This window comes from Peromyscus eremicus, chromosome 2 (assembly GCF_949786415.1).
Source record: "Peromyscus eremicus chromosome 2, PerEre_H2_v1, whole genome shotgun sequence".
Taxonomy (NCBI): domain Eukaryota; kingdom Metazoa; phylum Chordata; class Mammalia; order Rodentia; family Cricetidae; genus Peromyscus; species Peromyscus eremicus.
In genome coordinates this window covers 17,323,692-17,343,709 of record NC_081417.1, presented here as the reverse complement: position 1 = coordinate 17,343,709, position 20,018 = coordinate 17,323,692, and positions in this window count along the sequence as shown.

The following is a 20,018-nucleotide window of genomic DNA, read 5'->3' as shown; positions in this document are numbered from 1 at the left end:
TAACCCCTAAATACAGAGTGGAGATAAATGTAAAACGTCTCTGAAAAAATGCATTTCTCTATTTTTCTTGAATTATTGGATGGCAGCAGAATTTAGCAATCAAGATTTAGGCTCCTGTGTCATTGTCATAAAAACTAACCTAGCTAGAGGTGCCTAACACTCTGTATGAACCACAGTAATAGAACAAGTCTTGTAAGGTCTATGTCTTAAATAAGGTAATGTACACACATAATACTTAGCATAATTTCTGGGACATAGTAAGGAGTTAATGAGAATGTGTCTAGAAGTGGTGGCAGGTGGTGGTAGAGGTGATAATGGGTAATATTCACTGAAAGGATTATAGTAGTTGGAAAAGAGAGGGATGGAAACACACAGAGCGAAGCCATGACAAGGAAAACTGTCATCCCCAGAAGCTGAGGTTTCTCTGACATTTCATGTGTAACGTTTCTAACGGTGAGAAGGAGAGGCTCTGAAAGAAAAGAAAGGAGAAAAGAATCAAAAGAGAGCTCTGGGGAAAAATGACAGTGATAATAATCACTGAGGGAGAACAAGCAGAGCTGACTAAAAGTAAAGATTCTGCAGAGGCAAACAGAAACTAGTAACTGAAAAATAAGTGGCTATGATGGGAATTAAGGAGATCATATTAGATATGGACTATAACAGAGGTTACATCTTGACCTCACAATTAAAAACCTTAACCCACTCAGTTAACTGTCCCCAATCAAATTATTAATAATGCTACAACAATGTAATTATGGTTGGAGTCATTTTGTATTACAGAAAAAACTGAAGAAGTTCCATTGGCATTTCAAGAATAATGAGTATCTCAGTCACAGCAGGCAAGAGGGTTCACCAGATCCGCTGGACTGATCTGGTGTGAAATAATTGCATTGATGACTTTCTTCAAGTTGTCATCACCAAATATCGCTTGGCAATTATTCTGAACAGCTGGCTGCTGTTACTGGGCATCTATTTATAAAGCTGTCCTCCTCAACAAAGCGAGGGGCTTATAAGCATCTGTCTGCAGCCAGTTTTTGTCTCTTATGAAAAGATGATTTTTTGCAGACCTGAGTTCTCAGTTCCAATCCTCTGCCTGGTATTTAACATCCCTTTCTGGATCTTCTTTATTTATACATTGTTTCTATTAACAGATCTGTCCCATCCAACCCAAATGAAAACAACCCTGAATTAATTAAACCATGACTGGCTTCTGTCATATCATAAACCAAATGAGATTATGTCTTATCCCCATGCTTACAGTCTACTTCCAAATGTGTCTGGGATGACAGTGGCAGTTCTTCAACTTCTTGTTTCCTCTTGAAGAACTTTATGATTTCATGTTTTATAGATGCAATTAAATAAAAAGGAACAGAAGTCATTGAAAAGGTGCTTCAAATTAAAGTCTAACATTTCTGAAAAAATTGCCACAGATGATTTCAGCTTGAAAATACCCTGTTAGGTGCACATTCTGAGAAAAATTAACACATACATAGAAGAGATGACAGCTCAGTGGTGGCCTGTTTTCTCAGTGCACACTCCAGCATATGCTCCAGGTGTGATTGTTTGTTGATATTATTTGAAAGATAAATCAACTCAGTAAAGAAATAGCTTGAGAAAAATTCCTTTGTGAAAATATATGTGTACATGTGTATAGCTTGTAAGGAACAATATTTTTCATCACTATACAATAGAATTTTCTGGAATGGTGTTAGCCAGGACACTGGCTACATATGACTTTTAGATACTTGATATAAAACCAGTATAACTGAGGAGCTGGACTTGTATTTAGTTTAAACTTATTCAATTTAACTTTAAAATCTGTATAGACCTAGGGGCTACTGTATTCTCAACTCTTCATGATAGACCTAATCCCATGAACAATTAATTATAAATCATAATATCTTTTGTGAGATTAGTAAGAAAATTGCCACAAATGTTTTTATCTACTTTGTATGAAAAATCATTGGGAATGATTTTTACACTCACAGCAAAGCATTTTTTGGCATACCTACCTTTTGTGCATTATTGAAACCATATCTAAGTTGCATGACTGTGATGCTACTATTTCTTAGGGGTTTCGTTTGCTGTTTTCTGTAGTGCTAGGAATCACACTAAGGACTTGATCATGTTAGGCAGGCACTCTTCCCCTGAGCTGTGCTCCCGGGGTTTGTCTGCACTGTAGTCACAGAGATTGCAAGCATAATGAAATAAAGAAATAGCAGTTTAACCTTCGACATAAGTAAAATGATTTTCAAACTTCTCCAAAGTTGCCCAGCATTGTCAGGAACCAGGTTAAAACTGAGGACAGCTTGAATGAAATCCTGAATTCACAAAGATGAACCCAGAAGGCATTATGCTAAATGAAATGATGCCAGAAGGAGAGGGGCAAATGATAGATGATACCGCTTACTTGAAACCAATCATGTTCCTTGGCCTAACAGGAGGGGAGACAGGCAGGATACAGAATTCCAGTCACAGGAAATAAGTCCCACAGACCTGTGGTGACATGATCCTATAGTTACTAATGCTCTAATATGTCCATGATACTTCCTTAAGAGAGTAGAACTTGTTAAATGCTCTCACAATGGGAGTAATAGTAGCACACAAAGTCAGATGAAGCTCTTGCAGGTTGATGAATAGATCAACAGCTTATATTAGTGAAGGGTTTGTGGTTGTATATGTACCTCAAAACTTATCATATCTTATGCTTCAAATATGCATAGCTTCTTGTATATAAAATACTAAAAGCAACTAATAGTTCTTGAGATATTGTTTCATCCTGGTGATGTATTATATAATAAACAAAATTAACATTTTAGCTACAAGTGAACAATTTAGCAGAATTAGGTATATTTACATTGCTCTGCAGTCATCAATCCTCTCTACCTGTTTCCAAGACTTTAGCTTCTATGTGTCATAAAAGTTTGTGGTGGGGATAATGGTGATGGTGGCTCAGTGGTTAAGAGTGCTTACTGCTGTCTCACAGTTGCTTCCAGAGACTGAAGCAGCAACCATGGAGCATGCATAGGTCTATTCTAGTCCTCTGCATACATGCTGTGGTTGTTTAGCTTGAGGTTTCTGTAAGACTCCTAACAGCGGGAGTGAGAGTGTCTCCGACTCTTTCACCTGTTCATGGGACATTTTTCCTCCTGCTGGTGTTGGTTGTCTTGTCCAGCCTTGATATGAAGGTTTATGTCTAGTCTTATTGCATCATATGCTGTGTTCAGTTGATATCTGTGGGAGACTTGCTCTTTTCTGAAAGAAAACAGAGGAGTAGTGGATCTAGGAGAGTGGGAATATGGGGTGGGGGACTGTCAGGGGTGAAGGGAGGGGTGGGGGATAGGTTCCATGTATTATATGAGAAAAGAATAAGTTTAAAAAGATGAGTACCTCAGCACTCAAGTCAGTCAGTCCTCAACCACAGATAGAAGAAAATCAGAAAACTGTGATCTTTGAGTCTCTCCCATTTCTCTTTCCAGTGCTAAGTTGTCTAATGTTTATAATGGGTAACAATGAAATAATCTTTGGTTTTTCATTGTACACACTACTACTAAGATGCATATAACATTTATAATCTCATCTATTACATTATGCAGTATAGTAATGTACAGTACTATATTGATAATAATACAGTTCTATTTCCTGAATGTCTAATCCTGAATGTCTAATATAGGGTAGACATTACCCCAAGCACTTTTGACTATGTCACAATGAGTCCTTGATGGAAAGCTGTTATTCCTGTTTTGTAGATGAGAAAACAAGGGCACAGAGAGGTTAAATCATTTGTCTGCAGTTCCACCCCCAGGAAACTGCAGAAACATCACTGCAGTAACTAACTCTCCAGACTGAATGTTGGTAATTACTGTTACACTAATTCTTCAGTTGTGCAGTCACGTTCTCAGGCATTCTGCCCACTCCCTGGTCTGTTCAGACTTCCGTGTTCAGAGACAGTTCCTGCACATTCCAATCTTTGTTCACTATCCTTCTCTTTCTATGTACTTGTATGGAATTTCCTATGAGCTTCAGCTGAATATGCTTTTATCAAGTGATGAAATCCATATTAATAATCCAACAAACACCTTTCATCTGTTCCTTGTTAAGTATCACTGAAGCACTCAGTGCTATTGATCACCCTCTTCTGGATAAGATATTTGACTCTATTCTTTGAGATAAGGGACAAGATTAACTTTTATTTCTTAACAACTCTCCCTGACTTGCTTCTCCTCCTTAGGTGCAGCTTTTACTGTTTTTATCCTGTGCTTTCCAAACCTTAAATATTGCTGTTTCTTACAGTCTTTTCTCATTCTTCCTATACCCCTGAAGCAATCTCAACCATCTCTGCTTTTTATGCTCTCCGATTTTCAGGTCAAGATCAGTCTTCTTTTTTAAAGATTTATTTTATTTTATATGTATGAATGTTTTGCCTACATTGTGTATTGTATGTATACCCTGTATATGCCTGGTGCTTGTGGAGGCCAGAAACATGAGGGTGGGGAGGTCAGATCTCCTGAAACTGGAATAATGAATGGTGTGAGCCACCATGTGGATGCTGGGAACCAAACCAGGGCTCTATGCAAGAACAAGTGCTCTTAACTGCTGAGCCATCTTTCTAGAGGTTGCCCTGCCCTTTACTCATCTTTAGTCTTGTGTATCCAAGTTATTTCCATTTGTTAGATTCCCATGTATTATACATGTAGCAATTTGAAAATAATTTGAGGGGTTCCTCTCAGCCAACCCCCCATCCTTTCTATGCTAGCATTTGGTGCCACTTAAAAGAACTCATAAAAAATTATTAGTTACAGTTCATCTTTCTCTCACCTATTCACCTCAATTTGTGCCAGTTACACTAAACCCTGTTCCATAGCCATGCCTCTGTTCCCCAACCAAGTCCAAGTCACAGTCAAACTCCTCTTGGGACTGAATTCAGTAACAACTCAAAAGGATTGCCCTCTTTTGTTCCCCTGTACAGGTTCTCTACATAGACACCATGTGAGTAGTTTTTAAGTGTGTCATATTTCACTTGAGTTTTAAATCTCTTAAATGACACAATATTACATTTAAAATGAACACAGAGCTTACTAATTGGATCTGGACCTCACATATTTTTCACCCGACCATGGCCTACTCATTCCCCTTTTCACAGAGGCCCAACCATGCCACCCTCATTTCTGTTCCTCAAACATTATAAGGGTGTCTTATGTAGAAACATATGTATATACCTTTCCCAGTGTCTGACTCTTCCCAGAGCTAGCTCTTTATCACTTAGATCTTAGATTAAAAGACACCAGAGCAGAGTTCTTCCCTAAACATCCTACCTGGAAGGGCTGATCCTACTGTTGCTATGGAAACAAACTGATTGATTGGCAGCAATTGAAGCATCAGAAGAAGCAGAAGCTCACTCATAAAGACCTGCTTTGCATTTCTGCTCCACATCCAGCACCGAGGACAGTGCATTTAGAGCAGCGACTCAGAAAACATTCACAGAGTAAACAATGGGCAGGAGAAAATAATCCCGCAAAATAGCAAGGGCTGTGAAATCATTAGGATTTAAGCACACCTGCACAATTCACTAGGTATGAGTTCTATCATGAGTAAAGAGTGTGTGAGCAACAGTCTCAAACCATGTGATTTTATTTTGCATTGTGTATCCTCCAGAGTACTTCCACATTAAGTGCATACTGGAAATTTAATTAACTAAAATATTCTAATAGTTTTGGAAAAATTGTTTATACTCAACTACAGTCTATTCTCAAACTGTCTATATGTATAGGCACCATCTATTTAAGCAACTTCTCAGTTAGGTTTTTATGTTTCTATCAAAATTCCAAGCCTTCCCTCCATCTGGACAATGCTCAGAGCACAAGGACCTGCCTTTCATCAATTTTTCAATATACCTGCATTCTAGATCCTTGCCAAAGTTCACTACTTTAAATTCTGAGGTGTATCCCTCTCCCAACTCCAAGCTCTACAAAAGGTGCTGCTTGGAGGTGGTTTATCCCCTCCCCCACCCTTTCCCAGTACCTTGCATAGAGCTTGTTACAGAGTAGGTCCTTAGTAATCCTCAACAGTTAGCAACTAAGTAAATTCTTACTTACTGTTTGATTCTTAGAAAGGGCCACTTGTTGAAGAAAATACAAAGGAAATTGCTCTGAATTCTGTGTTTAATTTGTTTCTCTAGAGTCTGACATCTTGATATCATAGATATTTCTACACACACTAAAACTATAAATTATATTCTTAAGTCATGCTATCAAAGAACTCTAGTGCTAAAATATATTGTATTTATGTCCTAATATAAATATCTTTAATGGATTGTGTTTAAATGGTATTTCCAATTTATGTAGTAAAACTTGGCAAGATTATTTACTGACATTTAGTTGAACTGAACATCTATTTTATATTTTAATGGGACCTCCTCTATCTCCCTTTAGAAGAAATATGTTTATCTTTTACATTTATAATTTCATTTTGGATGTACATTAAATATCCAGTATTGTAAAAACATAATTCAACGCATGAAAGTTGATATTAAAACATATTCTAAATTCTTTTTCTAGAATTGTGTGCCATACTTATAAGCAAGCACCAGAAAGTATGACCTCCTACTTCTATAAATCCAAAGCTGATATATGCAAGGTTTTTTTTAGAAGGTACGTGAAACCATGCATAATTTGGTATGTCTTCCTGAATAAATTTATTCACTAGTAAGTAATTTAAAATAGTATTTTAATATTAAAACTAGCACACATATTTCACATAGTAGAGTGCAAAATTCACATGAATTTTTAAGATAAAATGCAGAGACTTCAAAGAATTTCTGTGCATAGCAAAAGTAGTTCTGAGCTGTCATTTGGGGACCCCCAGGAGTATACTTTTCTCGTATTCTGAAGTCTGTAATTCTTTTGTGGAAAGTGTGAGATTCAATGGACCAGGTTTAAAAAGAGTCACCTCAGAATTTAAAAAGGGGGGGCAGTGGAGGTGTATACAAGCTAAAGCAACAGAAATAAAGGGGGCTTTTGAAGGGGGGAAAGAGCAGATTCCTTCTAGGGAGGTGTCATCAAGAAAAGCCTAAGTAATGGTGAAATCACTGAGAATGCTTAGAAGACCACGAGCCGCCCCCAGAACCCCTGCTATTGCACAAAGCAGAGCTCAGATGGAAAGGGTTCATCCTCCTTAGACTCAAAGCTCTCTGATGCCCAGATGAGGCATTTTTAAAACTAGGACCCAGAGTGTGAGAAGGGGCTGGGTCAACACACTGAGGGAAAGTCCCACACTTGAATCTCTAGGATGGGAACAACAGGAATGGTGACCATGTGGCCCCAGAGGTGAGCCACCCTGATTGCTTAATTGGAAGCCATGCTGCCTAGATGCACAGAGAATGATTAGCACAGGTCCTCTAACTGCAGCTCCTTGGGTGCAGGGCTGCCTCAACTGTCTAAAGCTGCATCACCCAAATCACCTCTTCCAAGAGGGACTTTCATGGGCCAGCTGGGCCCTGCAGGAGACAGGAAGCCCATGTGACCAAATAACAAGTGTGATGGAGGACAAGAGGCTCCAGAGGTTGGAGTTGGTGGGGCTTTATTGGTTGTACACAGTGGAATTTTCCCCTCCTCCTAGTTCTTTATTCTCCCTGCCCTGTGCAGGTGTTGATCCATAATAAAGAGTGTCTTGGCATAAGCTGCTTCCTAAGGAGCTCTGTGTCTGGTAGGGTTTGACTCAGTACCCAGTGTTGGCATACAAATCCAGGCACGGAGCAGTAAGGTAGGGAGTTAAGAGGGGCTGGGAACAAGTAAATGGCAGGAAGGAACAAGGGGATTCCTGGGGGACTACTTGAAATTTTAGCCAAGTTTTAGGGCTACCTTTAGAGGGTGAGTAAAATTTTAACAGATGGTGCTGAGGTTTATAAGGCCAGGAAAAGGGGAGACATAATCTCACTGTGTTTTATTATGCCTCTGCTACACAGTCATCTCAATTTCAGACTCCATGTTTATATTGAGGGAAGGGGCCTCCTTTGTTGATTTTCAGACCCAGATTTCCAATTTTATGTGCTACTTGATCAGCATTCTTACAAATGGGGAAACCAAACTCCTCCACCACAAATTCATGTGCTCTATCTAGTTGTCAGGGCTAGATGCAGGCCTGGGCAGTATTGGGCTTTGGTGAGCCAGGCATCGCCGACAGCAGAAGACCAGGTAGATGCTAGCATAGACACAGCTGAAGAGTTGATGAATCCTCTGACCTTAAATGACCCCAAGTGGCAGTTCAGTTGTGCAGTATTTTGAGCAATAGCAGATGGTCTGAGTAGATAGGAGTGGAAACAGATGGTATCCCGCTGTCAGATTCTGTCTCCTGGGACCTGGTGCCTGTCGCTGTATGCTTTATCCTGCTCTTTGACATACCAACAGGAACTTTTAAGAACTTGAATAGCCAGTGACTCTGAGGATCTTGCTGGCCATCTTCTATGGTGGAATAAGTAGGTTGGCACAAGGAATGTGAATAAAAATCACAGTTAAAATGCAAAGATGGCTTTCAGGGGAAGAAGCAGAGTAAGCAACAAGCAAATTCCCAGGTGGCGAATTAGATAAAGCCATGTTGTCATCCCTATGATGTGCAGCCCAGACACAATCACAGGAATGTGATTAAGCTGGGCTTCATTCCCAGGAACGTTGTTGCCACTAGCTGCAACCTTGGACAATTTGCTTGGCCTTCTTGTGTCTTAGTTCTTCATTCAAAAATTGTGTGGAACAACTCTTACCCCTTATATTTTTGTAAGGTTTAAGCTAACTAATAAGTGGAAAAGGCTTTCTTCAATATAACAATAACTATTAACCATCATTATCACTGATGGATTGCCTATGGCTATTGGAGTGAAAGAAAAGCAGCAGCAGACGGACTGAATAAGAATGCAGGGTTGGATTCTAGAGTCGTGTGACCCAGGGATTTATTCAGAGACAGTGTTTCTGGGTAATACATATCCTGAGAGCATCTTTAATCAGGGGAATGCTGGGGCTTATTGATAAAGTACAGAGAAGGGAGAAGTGAGCTTGGAGAGGCAGCTACTGTCATTTTAATGGACTCTGGTCATAGTGATGGCTGACTGTGAGCCATTCTGAGGAAGTCCCATGAACATTTATACACTGGGAATGAGTATGACGCTTCAAGACTTCATGTGCCCTTGACCTGAAAATGTTTGGCAAGTGCTGACGTCAGGCAACATCAGGCAGGGCTTCAGAGGTCCGGCGACAGGAATATTGGTTTTCCTCACAGGGAGGAACGGCTGCCTATTTCAGCAGAAACATACCCTCCTTCCCTCCTGTCCCCATTTCTGCTGGCTTTACCCCTGCCTTCCCTTCTTGCACTCCACAGCTCCCAGTCCTGTCCTGAGCACACAAATTGCATTACCTTTGTTTGGGCTTCTGCCTCTGTCTTTTGCCATATTGGCCCAGTCCCCTATGATCAGTACAGAATGATGCTACAGATGGCAAGGAGAGAAATGTCTTGAGAATAATGATTGCTTTCATCTGCTGATGTTTTGGGGGAGGGAGGAAGGGAAAGATTCACTCATTCACTCACCTACATCCTATGATCAAGTTTTTCTTTTAGATTTTTTTTAAAGAATTTTTCTTTTTTAAAAAGCTACTTATAGTTTTAGAAACATAACTCTTTATGAAGTAAAGTCTTGATAAGTTTCCAGGCTGGCCTAAACTGTAGCCCAGCCTACTTTGATGAACTCACGAGCCTCCAACTTCAGCTTCTCATGTAGCTGTAGTTACAAGCGTATGGCACCAGGTCTGCTATGATTTTTTAACTTACCTCAGCTATATTTTGTTCATAATAGAGTTTCACATTTTAAAGGCACCACAGAAATAGTCTAATAAAGGCTTTGACTCTTTAAAAGACATACTGGTCTGCACCATCTTCTTCAATGAGTCAAGACAAGGAACTCATTCCTTCACAGAGCATTCATCCCATTCCACCATAGCTGTAGTTTTAAGAGCTGTTTTGTTGCACTGAGTCAAAGCTTACTTCTCTGTCAGTGAATAGAAAGAGTTGAAATCTGGGAGGAAATTAAGCAAAAAAGGATAAGGACTGCACTGTCTCTTCACTCGTATATCTCCAACATATAGAAGATTGGTGCACAATAAATATTTTCATTGTCTGAACAATTTGAATGAACTCTATTAATAGATAATGATATCAGGAACAAGAAATTTTTTAAAGAAGTAGTCCAAAATGGAAAAGTTAACAGAATAGTAAAACGAGACTGAATTTCATAGTGTGTGTTGTTTGGCCACTAAAAAGTGTACAGGGCTACAAAGTCAGCCCAAACAGTGCTTTACAAGTTCAACTGCAAATTCTGATGACGAGGTAGGGGATTTGGGTTCTTAATTCCACTGTTAGTGATACTGATGGAAATGGACTGGAGGGAAGCCCACATTCTGACAGCTTCCCTGGTGACCCTGAAGCCAGCATCTCTAATCACCATAGGTAAGGAAACTATTAATTGATATGGAAGTCACCTGGGCTCTTCTGATTGAGCTCATCATTAATCTCGCTGAGAAGTGATTCAGATGATTCTGTGTATAAGAAATTTTGAGAAAGTGTTGCTGTCTTAGATTCACAGTTTTATTTGAACATAAAACACCAGTTCCCAGGAGATGCTTAGCTTTGCTTGGAATGTAGGCAGGAGAAATTTTCCATTAGGAACCCTGAAGGGAGATTCTATGGGGAATCCTGAAAAATTCTCAACAAACATCATTTTAGAAGCCACGCTTTTAAATGACACACTGTTGTTTATGATTTTTTTTTTTTGAGTATAGGTAGAGGGCATGATAGCAAAATCTAATGTTGATTTTCTTGTATATTTTAAATGGTTCTCTAAATATGAAGTTCCAAAGCAATAGAATCTAAATTCACAGCTCCTGGGTTTCAATATGTCTTTCAATAACTTAGTTATTTTACTGATCATAAAAGCACTGCTTACCCAATATAAAAAATATAGAAATGTTGGTAACACATTTGAAACAAAATAGCATGTGTACTGGTTGGGAGTTTCTTAATTGAAAGTGACAAAAGTCAATGCCTTATGCAAAACAATCTTATTAAGAGACAGTTAAGAACTGCCCTGTAGGAACTCCCCGAGTGTTAACACTCATCCGGGTCACTTGGGGCTAGTTAAACCCTGAGCTCTGATTCAGTGGGACATGGGTAGAACCTGTGGAGCATCATTTCTGCCAAGTATAGGGGATGCTGATGCATCAAATCTGAATAGCTTATTAGAGACATCACAGCCTTTCAATGGTGAAAGAGTATACACCTGAGAAAACTTGAAGTAAAACTGTCTGAATTTCACCTAACAACAGATTTATATGTCTTAACCGTCAGTAGTTTAGATTCCCATTCTGAAGTTGTGTTTGTACCTGAATAAACACTAGCTCAGGGATGGAGCTTAGGTCTGTGAGAATTCTTACTTAGCATGTGCAGAACCATGGATTCTATCTCCAGACTGAAAACAAAGCAAATCAAATAGCACCAGACCAAGATGCTCAGAGGAGACCTTAAATAAGAGAGTGGAGTTTTCCTCAGGAAGAATTCCAGGTTTTCTAAAAAAACAAACAAACAAAAAACAAACAAAAAAAAATCCCCCAAAACCAAGGACCCCTGATGCCCCATATTTTTATATTTTGGAAATAAAAAATACAGCTATGGTAATTTTACCTGGATAGTGTACAAGCCAGTTATCTCAAATTGCCTGTCCTGGCTGGAGAGGGACTCTAATTATTCATGCAGAAACATCTAATTTTAAGCAATGTTACTTCCTAGTGAAGTCTCGGGGAAGAATTAGTTGCAAACTGAACATTTAAGTAACAACATGGGCTGACCTGTAGTTTAGAATTGTTTGTCATAAGCCAATTAAATGTAGGAAAATCTCTGCCAAAAATTACGATTGGAGCCTTGGAATACTTTAGCTCAAGTCATTCATTCTGATATAATTGGATAGCAGGGCCACTTATCTGTTAAGGCATCTCCTGGTTCATGACAAGCAACATGTGATAATGGCTTAAAACAGAGTGTTGATGGGAGATGTGGATTCCATGCTCTTAAGAGTAGTTTCAGGGCTAGTACAAATGGTCATGGGGTAAGCCTTGTGACATGAGGAAGATTCCCAGGACCCACATGACAGAAAGAGAAAACTAATTCCCTCAAGTTATCCTCTGACATCCACATGTGCCTGCACATACAAAGATGTACACACAAATAAATGAATATTTAACAACTTCATAAAAGAAAACACTCTGATGGGTAGGGAGGGGGAGTGGATCTGGGAGGAGTTGGGGGCATAAAATGATAAAAATATATGGTATGAAATTCTCAATAAAAATATTACTTGAACATTTTAAATAGTAGTTTCAAATCATTAAGATACATACTTTAAAGGATTTAACTATAATCCCTTTATATTTTTTCATTTTGTCATATATAAGGAGATCATTTTCATTTACCCTTCTGTCTTGTGTATTCATAATACATGTCTGACACATTGAGAAATAGATTATCCATCCTCAGTTCACATGACTGAATTTACTTCTTGTTGATACACTGTGGGGGCCCACAGAGGCTCCCTAGTAAGGCCTTACTCAAGGTCAGAGAATCTGAGCTTGCTTTACCCAGCAGGGCTGCATAAAAAGCCCATTAGAATAAATCTCAAGGTGGCTGGGTAGTAACCCAGGGCCCTCCCAAAGCTATCCTGTGTCTCTGTCTTTCTTGTCATATAGGTCTATATTTATATCTAATACTTCCTCATTCCTCTCTCCTCCTCCCAAGAACCCTTCAACAGGTCAGAGCTGGACTCTGACAATACACATGTAAGGAACTTCAATATTGTCTTGTACAAACTCTTTTATAAAATAATTTATGTTTAAAGGTGACAATAAATTCCCACTGTTTCCAATGAAGGGCACTGGAATGTGAAAACAAGTTTTAATTTTTCAAGGAAAAATATGGCAAAAAATTGAAATAGAATGTCCAGTAAATTAAATAAGCAGAACTAATATTGTATGAAATAATAGTGCTCTCTTTGGATTAAAAGCAACATGAAGAGCAGGTAAACCACAGCTGCAGAAGAGTCTTTGTCTTCTATTCTACCTTTAGCTGCATTTGAACTTACTAATCAGTTAGCTGCTATGAAAAAAATCTGAAAAGTTGAACCTTTTCTGGGTTTATAGAGATGCAAATGTTTCACATTTTGTTTCTATGTCTGGATCACAAGTGATCACATCTCAGCATCAACCCAAAGTTCTAACACTAACAACCACACATGTATTTTCCAGCAGTAAGATTGGACAGTACTTGGTAAGATCCATGCCACTTAACCATACTTTGGAGGAAGATTGTTCAGTTTGTTTCCTGCCTGATAAATCTACCTGGTAGAACAGCATCATATGACTCCCTGTTAAAGACAGATTGAGTTACACTGTTTAGACAGCTGATTTTCTAGAAGAAACCACACACAATTGTATAGCTGCTGTAGACAAATTCTTCCCCAAGTTACATGCATATTATAGTAATGTTTTTTTTTTTTTTTGCTATTCGCCAGTGCTCCCCAGAGAAAAAAAATAGTAACAAACATGATATATAATAATTTGGCTTATGTGATAGTAGGATAGAAAGCTTTTAAAAGATCTATTTTCATGCTAGAGGGGCAGCAAACCCGGCGGCCACTCCGTCCAAGCATCTAGACACCTCAGCCATCTCAAGCTTGTGCTGATGGCCAGAAGCTCCCAAGATAGCTGAAGTCTGTTGTCTATGAGTGATAGCAGCAACCCTAAACACATGTAGGAAGAGAAGAAATTTGAACATGTCCATTGGCTTTCTACTTCTCTGACTTCCTTCCACCCAGGCACCATTGCGTGGTACTGCTCTCAATCAGTAGGTCTCTCCCACAGGCGTTGGTTTTTTGTTACATCAGTTTTCTCTAGAAACAAACCCACAGACACACTCAGAGTTGTTTAAGCACTTAGAGAACTCTTATCCTAAGCTACGTTGGCAACCATGATCAACCATACAACACTCAAATATCTGTGATATTTAAAAACTTTTAAAAAATATAACCCAAAATTTCAGTGGAAACATAGGCTAAAACAATCGGTAGGAAAAGTTACCCGAATCATTGTAAGATTTAATAGCTGAGTCACAAGCCAGAAATAAGAACCAGCCATTCCCAGTGGTAAGGGGCAATGTTTTCAGTGTCTGCTGCAATCACTGTCAGAGCAGTGGACTGAAGTGTGCCACAGGTGAGTGTCATGTTCTTCAATAGCTCAGTCACCTGAACGTATATATGGAACCATGGTAGTTGAAATGATTCTGGAGCAGGGTGAATTTTGTTAACTGCTTTTGAGAATGTGAAAAAAGTGTACTATGCTCAAGTCAACTAACTACCAACTCAAAGCACTCGGTGAAAGCAAAAGGGACTGATGATAGCATTTAAGAAAAGGCTTATCTTTTGCAGCTTCACAAGTAATTTACAGAAATTGTGAACTGCTGAAAGACTGAGAACACAGTCCATAGAATCAACTGTAGCTGAAGTTTTCTCCAGTCCTGCCCAACCCCATGGACCCTTCAGCCACTTACAAAATAATCACTCAGAAGCTTATATTAATTAAAACTGCTCGGCCATTAGCTCAGGCTTACCACTAACTATCTCTTACATTTAAACTCAGCCCATTTCTGTTAATCTATATGTTGCCACATGTTCTGTGGCTTTACTTGTGTGTCATTACATGCTGCTCCCTGGACAGCAGGCCAGCATCTGCTGACTCAGCCTTCCAGTTCCTAGAATTCTCCTTGTCTGTTTACCCCACCTATACTTCCTGCCTGGCTACTGGCCCATCAGCTTTTTATTTATCAACCAATCAGACCAACACATTCATAGCATACAGAACATCCCACAGCAATCAACTAAGCAGGGCTCATAGGGGATCACAAAAACTGAAGCAGCAATCACGAGCCTGCATGGGTCTGCACAAGGTCCTCTGTATATATGTTATGGCTGTTAACTCAGTGTTTTTGTGGGACTCTTAACAGTGGGAATGGGAGTGTACAAGTCTTTTTCATCTGCTCTTGGAACCCTTTCCTCCTACTGGGATGCCTTGTCCAGTCTTGATATAAGAGTTCATGCCTAGTCTTATTGTAACTTGTTATGCCATATTTGGTTTATATCCTTGGGAGGCCTGCTCTTTTCTGAAGGAAAACAGAGGATGAGTGGATTTGGGGGAGAGCAGAGCTGGTGGGGGAACTCGGAGGAGTGGAGGGAGGGGAGACTGCAGTCGGGATGTATTGTATGGGAGAAGAATAAAAATAAATAAATAAAAGACTGAGTATATAACCATAACATATCTCTTAAGTCAGTGTAATTGTAGAAAAAGACCATGATACTGAGACTTAACAGGAAGATATCAGGTAAAATCTTTTAGACCTGGTAAAAAGAAACAGTTCTCCTTCCTTGCTAGATCTGGTCTTGCAAAGACCTCACCATGTACAAGTGCCTCACACCCTTTGTCTTCTGGGATCTGCCCCCATTACTCATTGTCACCTAAAGACTGATAACAGGGCCGGGCGGTGGTGGCGCACGCCTTTAATCCCAGCACTCGGGAGGCAGAGCCAGGCGGATCTCTGTGAGTTCGAGGCCAGCCTGGGCTACCAAGTGAGTTCCAGGAAAGGCGCAAAGCTACACAGAGAAACCCTGTCTCGAAAAACAAAAAAAAAACAAACAAACAAAAAAAAGATGAACACATCAAAAAAAAAAAAAAAAAAAAAAAAGACTGATAACAGGCTTCGCAAAGACATGAAGTACCAATCTTGATTCTGAGGGTAAATATTACAGTTTACTTGCTGAAGGAACTGTAGGATTCAGTTCATATGTAGAAATGAAAATGTGGCACACATAATTGCAATAAGCCTGGAGACGGCTGGATTAGGGGATAAAATACAGAATTAGATAGAGTTACCTCTATCTAATTGACAGGTGGCCACTTCTTTATTAAACAATATAGAATATCTTGCCATTTGGCTATAATGATGAGATAGTCCTGGTCCTCTGAGGGTTGGGTCCCTAAAGATGAGGCTCAGTGCTGACTCACTGCTAGGGAAGGAAAGCTGTGAATGACTGGAGCAAGGACAAAGGGAAGGAAAGGGTCATTGGGGTAAAATAAATCCAAACGAACTGACACGACAACATACTACATACTGGCTAAGCATCTTACAGCCAATGAGCTCTAGTTAACCTTGACGAATATAACTTCTTAAGTCATGTTAGAAGTGTATTAGCTCAGGTAATTTGTATGTGTATGCAAGCCTGTGCTTGTGTGTATGAATGTGTACTATATACGTATACACATATGTTGGAGGCCAGAGGTTGACTTTGATTATATTCCTTGATCATTCCTCACCTTAGCTTTTGAGATAGAATCTCTCACTGAACATAGAGCTCATTGATTCAGTTGGGGCAGCTGGCCAAAAACTTCCAGGGATTCGCTTGTCCCCAATTCCCAAGCACTGGAATTTTGGCCCATTCTGGTATTTGCTGCTGGCTTTTTATGTAGGGATCCAAACTTGGGCCCTCATGCTTATAACACAAACACTTTACCAACGGAGCCGTCTCCACAGCCTGACCAGTTCTTTTCTAATTTAGGCAAGCCAACAAAAGAAGCCCTGATGGTGAGTGCCTTGTTTCTGTTCTTTCAGGAGGAAACATGTTGAGAATCAGAAATTCAGAAGTACATGTGTTCAAGAGCCATGTAATGTAAGAGAAGTAGACAAGTATGGAAAGATCCTATTCGAAGAACATAAAATGTTAACTTTTAATGAGAAGGCTCTGGTGAAGAGAATCTCTGAGAGTAAGAGAGGTACGAAGAGATTGAACACCAATCACACACCCTGCTTTGTTTTCTCACCACTAGACCGAAATAGAGTACCAAATGTCACACAGAACAACACAGACAACATCTCCAATAAAAGTGGGACTCAAGAGGTGAGCAACAACATCTAATGGACTGGGTATGGTGTCAAGAAACAAAAGATCTATATGTACCAGATGAATTTAAATTTTAATACAGAAATTCACTGACACAAATTACCACCACCACATCATAACATATAAAACAAGATAGTTACAATTGCTATATTGCTGGGAAGAAAAATGGCAAGTTCCTGATTCTGAGAATTGTGTGGTGCCATTACATTGCCCTTTAGATAAAATTTAAATTTGTCACGCAAGCCCCTTCAAAACTTTTCAAGTTCATTCCTTAATGCTTCTATAATTCTCCTTCATCCCATTCTCTGTTGTAGCCATAATGGGCTGATCTCAATGGTCCACCCTACCTTGTCTTTTCCTAGTCTGTCTTTCTGACTAGAGTGCTTCTGTAATTCTTTGAATTTGTTGACATCTTATAGCAATAGCCATGACATGACCTCTCTCTCTCTCTCTCTCTCTCTCTCTCTCTCTCTCTCTCTCTCTCTCTCTCTCTCTCTCATCCTCTCCCATTGTGCCTCCTCCTCACTCTTGATAGCACTGAATAGTGGAAGCACTCGCCTACTGATCTATATCCTAAATACACAAGAAGCTACAGAAACTGATACTATATTGAAATTCTTTCATGAAATCTTTTAAAATGTGTTTTTGTTTTTCATTCTCTGAGAATTTTACATGTGTATTTTAATTTTATCAATCCTCTCCTCCCCCTCCAACTCTTCCCAGAATACCCCCCTGCCACCTCTGTGTCCTCTTTTCTTAACCTGCTTAGTCTAATCATTGCTGTCTATATGTGTGTGGAACATAGTGCCATCCTCTGCATCATGGGCAATGTAACAAGGGCCATGACCTCGAAGAAAATGGACTCTCCCTAACCGTGTAGCCTTCCGCTGTCATGCTCCTCAGTTAGGAGTGAAGTTCAGTGAGTGAGCTCTCATCTACACCAGATTTTTGACTGCCTTTATCTCATATAGGTTTTCTGGGGACAGTCTTAGCAACCGGGAGTTCATGAGTGGAGGGACATCATTGTATCCAGTGACACTATTTTGAAGCAGTCTTCCCCAATCTCTTGCTTTTACAATCTTTCTGCCCTCTTACCCAAAATGTTCCCTGAGCCATGTAGGGGAGGGGATGTGATCTAGATGCTTCTTTTGGGACTGAGCATGCCATGTCATTCATTCTCTGAAGCTCGGCCAGCTTTGGTGTCTTTATTAACTCTGCTGTTCGGTGGCCATGAGAGATACTTCCTTAATAGGAGGAGAGGGCTGCACTAATCTATGGGTAAGTAAAGATAAGTATTTAAAAGACAGTTTAGACTAGGTCTGTTCAGTAAAATAATAGTACTAGGTTCTCCCCTAGAGTGTATGTCCTCACCAGTCACTGATTCTTGGCCGGATTTACAGTTCTAGGCATGAGCTCCCTCCTGTGGAGTAGGTCTTGTTTTCAATAAGTTACCCCCATAATAATTCAGTCGTTGTATAATCATTGAGCATTTCCTAGTGTGCCAATAAGCTTTCTAGGTCCTAGAGACAAAACAAAAGGTTGCAATATTTACTGTGTTTATATTCTAGAATAATAAATACAGCTGGGAACAGTGTTTTACAGGTCTAGAATATAACAAATGATATTTTTACTTTATTATTATTATTTATTAAATATTATTATTAATTTTTACATCCTGACCATAGTTTCCCTTCCATCCTCTCCTCTCAGTCCCTCCCTCACCTCCTCTTTGCCCCTCATCCACTCCTCCTCTATTTTCAAAGGATAATTTTTAAAAGTATAGTATTTAAGCTTAAAGATGCCATTTATGCCCTGGGAATTTTTAACAATAATTTTATTAATTCTTTGAGAATTTCCTAAAATGTACTTTGAATGTATTTACCCTCCTCTCCCCTACTTCTCCCATAAACACCCTTTTCACCTTCCCATTCCTTCCAACCAACTTTGATATTTAAAGTTAGTGGATACTCACAAGCAGCTTCCAACCTAATGGTTTAGAAGAAATTAAATTCTAGTAAATCACATATTCCTCTAAACGTGCAATCAAACTTACAAGCAGAAGAGCTGTAGTTGGCCAATGCAAAGATGGACCTTCGTGAAGAACTGACTCATGTGTCAAATCATGGAGTGTAGTCAGCACTTAGCTTCACAAAGAGGAAGGAGGGAAGGATGTCTCCACTAGAAAAGCAGCTGGAGAAAAGGCACAGGGAACTAAAATTGAAAATGACTTCAGGCAGGAAGAAACTCTTCCAGCCTGAATAGCCAGTTGCAAAGACCAGGGGAGGAAGTTTCATCTTGGTGCAGCTCTCTGCCTTGATTTATTTATTCCTCTAGTAAACACTGAGTACTGCTTTGTATAGGCACACAGCAAGGTGCCGGGGGACAGTCTGCACCAAGGTGAGCACATGCAGGTGTGCATGTAGCCCCTGCAGAATTTCCTACCCCATATAATTGGTAGGGGAGGGATTTCCATCATCATACCAGAAACAAATCTAATGAGAGATGGGGTGGACAGACTGTTCTCATTCCTCCATTATTTTCATGGTAAATTGGCAGGCCATTGGCCTTTTAAGTCCGTTCCATTACCACCTCCTCATCTTGACCTTTTTAGTTCATGAAAGAAGAGAGAGTAAATTTGACTTCCTTCGAATGGGTGTCAATTTCCAACCTCAAGGTTATTTTTAAGAGTAGGACAAAAAGCAAAAAATATCTTTTGTTCTGAGCCATGTGTTACGTGGCCGGTGCCTCTTTCTCTCTTTGCCAATCTGAAGCCAGCTCTACTGACCACTTGACATTCTTGGTCCAGTGCTCTCTGCTCAGAAACCATAGCTCTGGGGATGAATCTGCTTTTTAGCCACACTTTTCAAAACAAGAAGTTTACTGAGTGGTGAAGCAAGCCTTGTGTGGAAAATCAGTTTGCATAAATCTAAATTAAGCCTATTTCATTACTAATTAAATGAATTCATAAAATATAGGAATACATTTA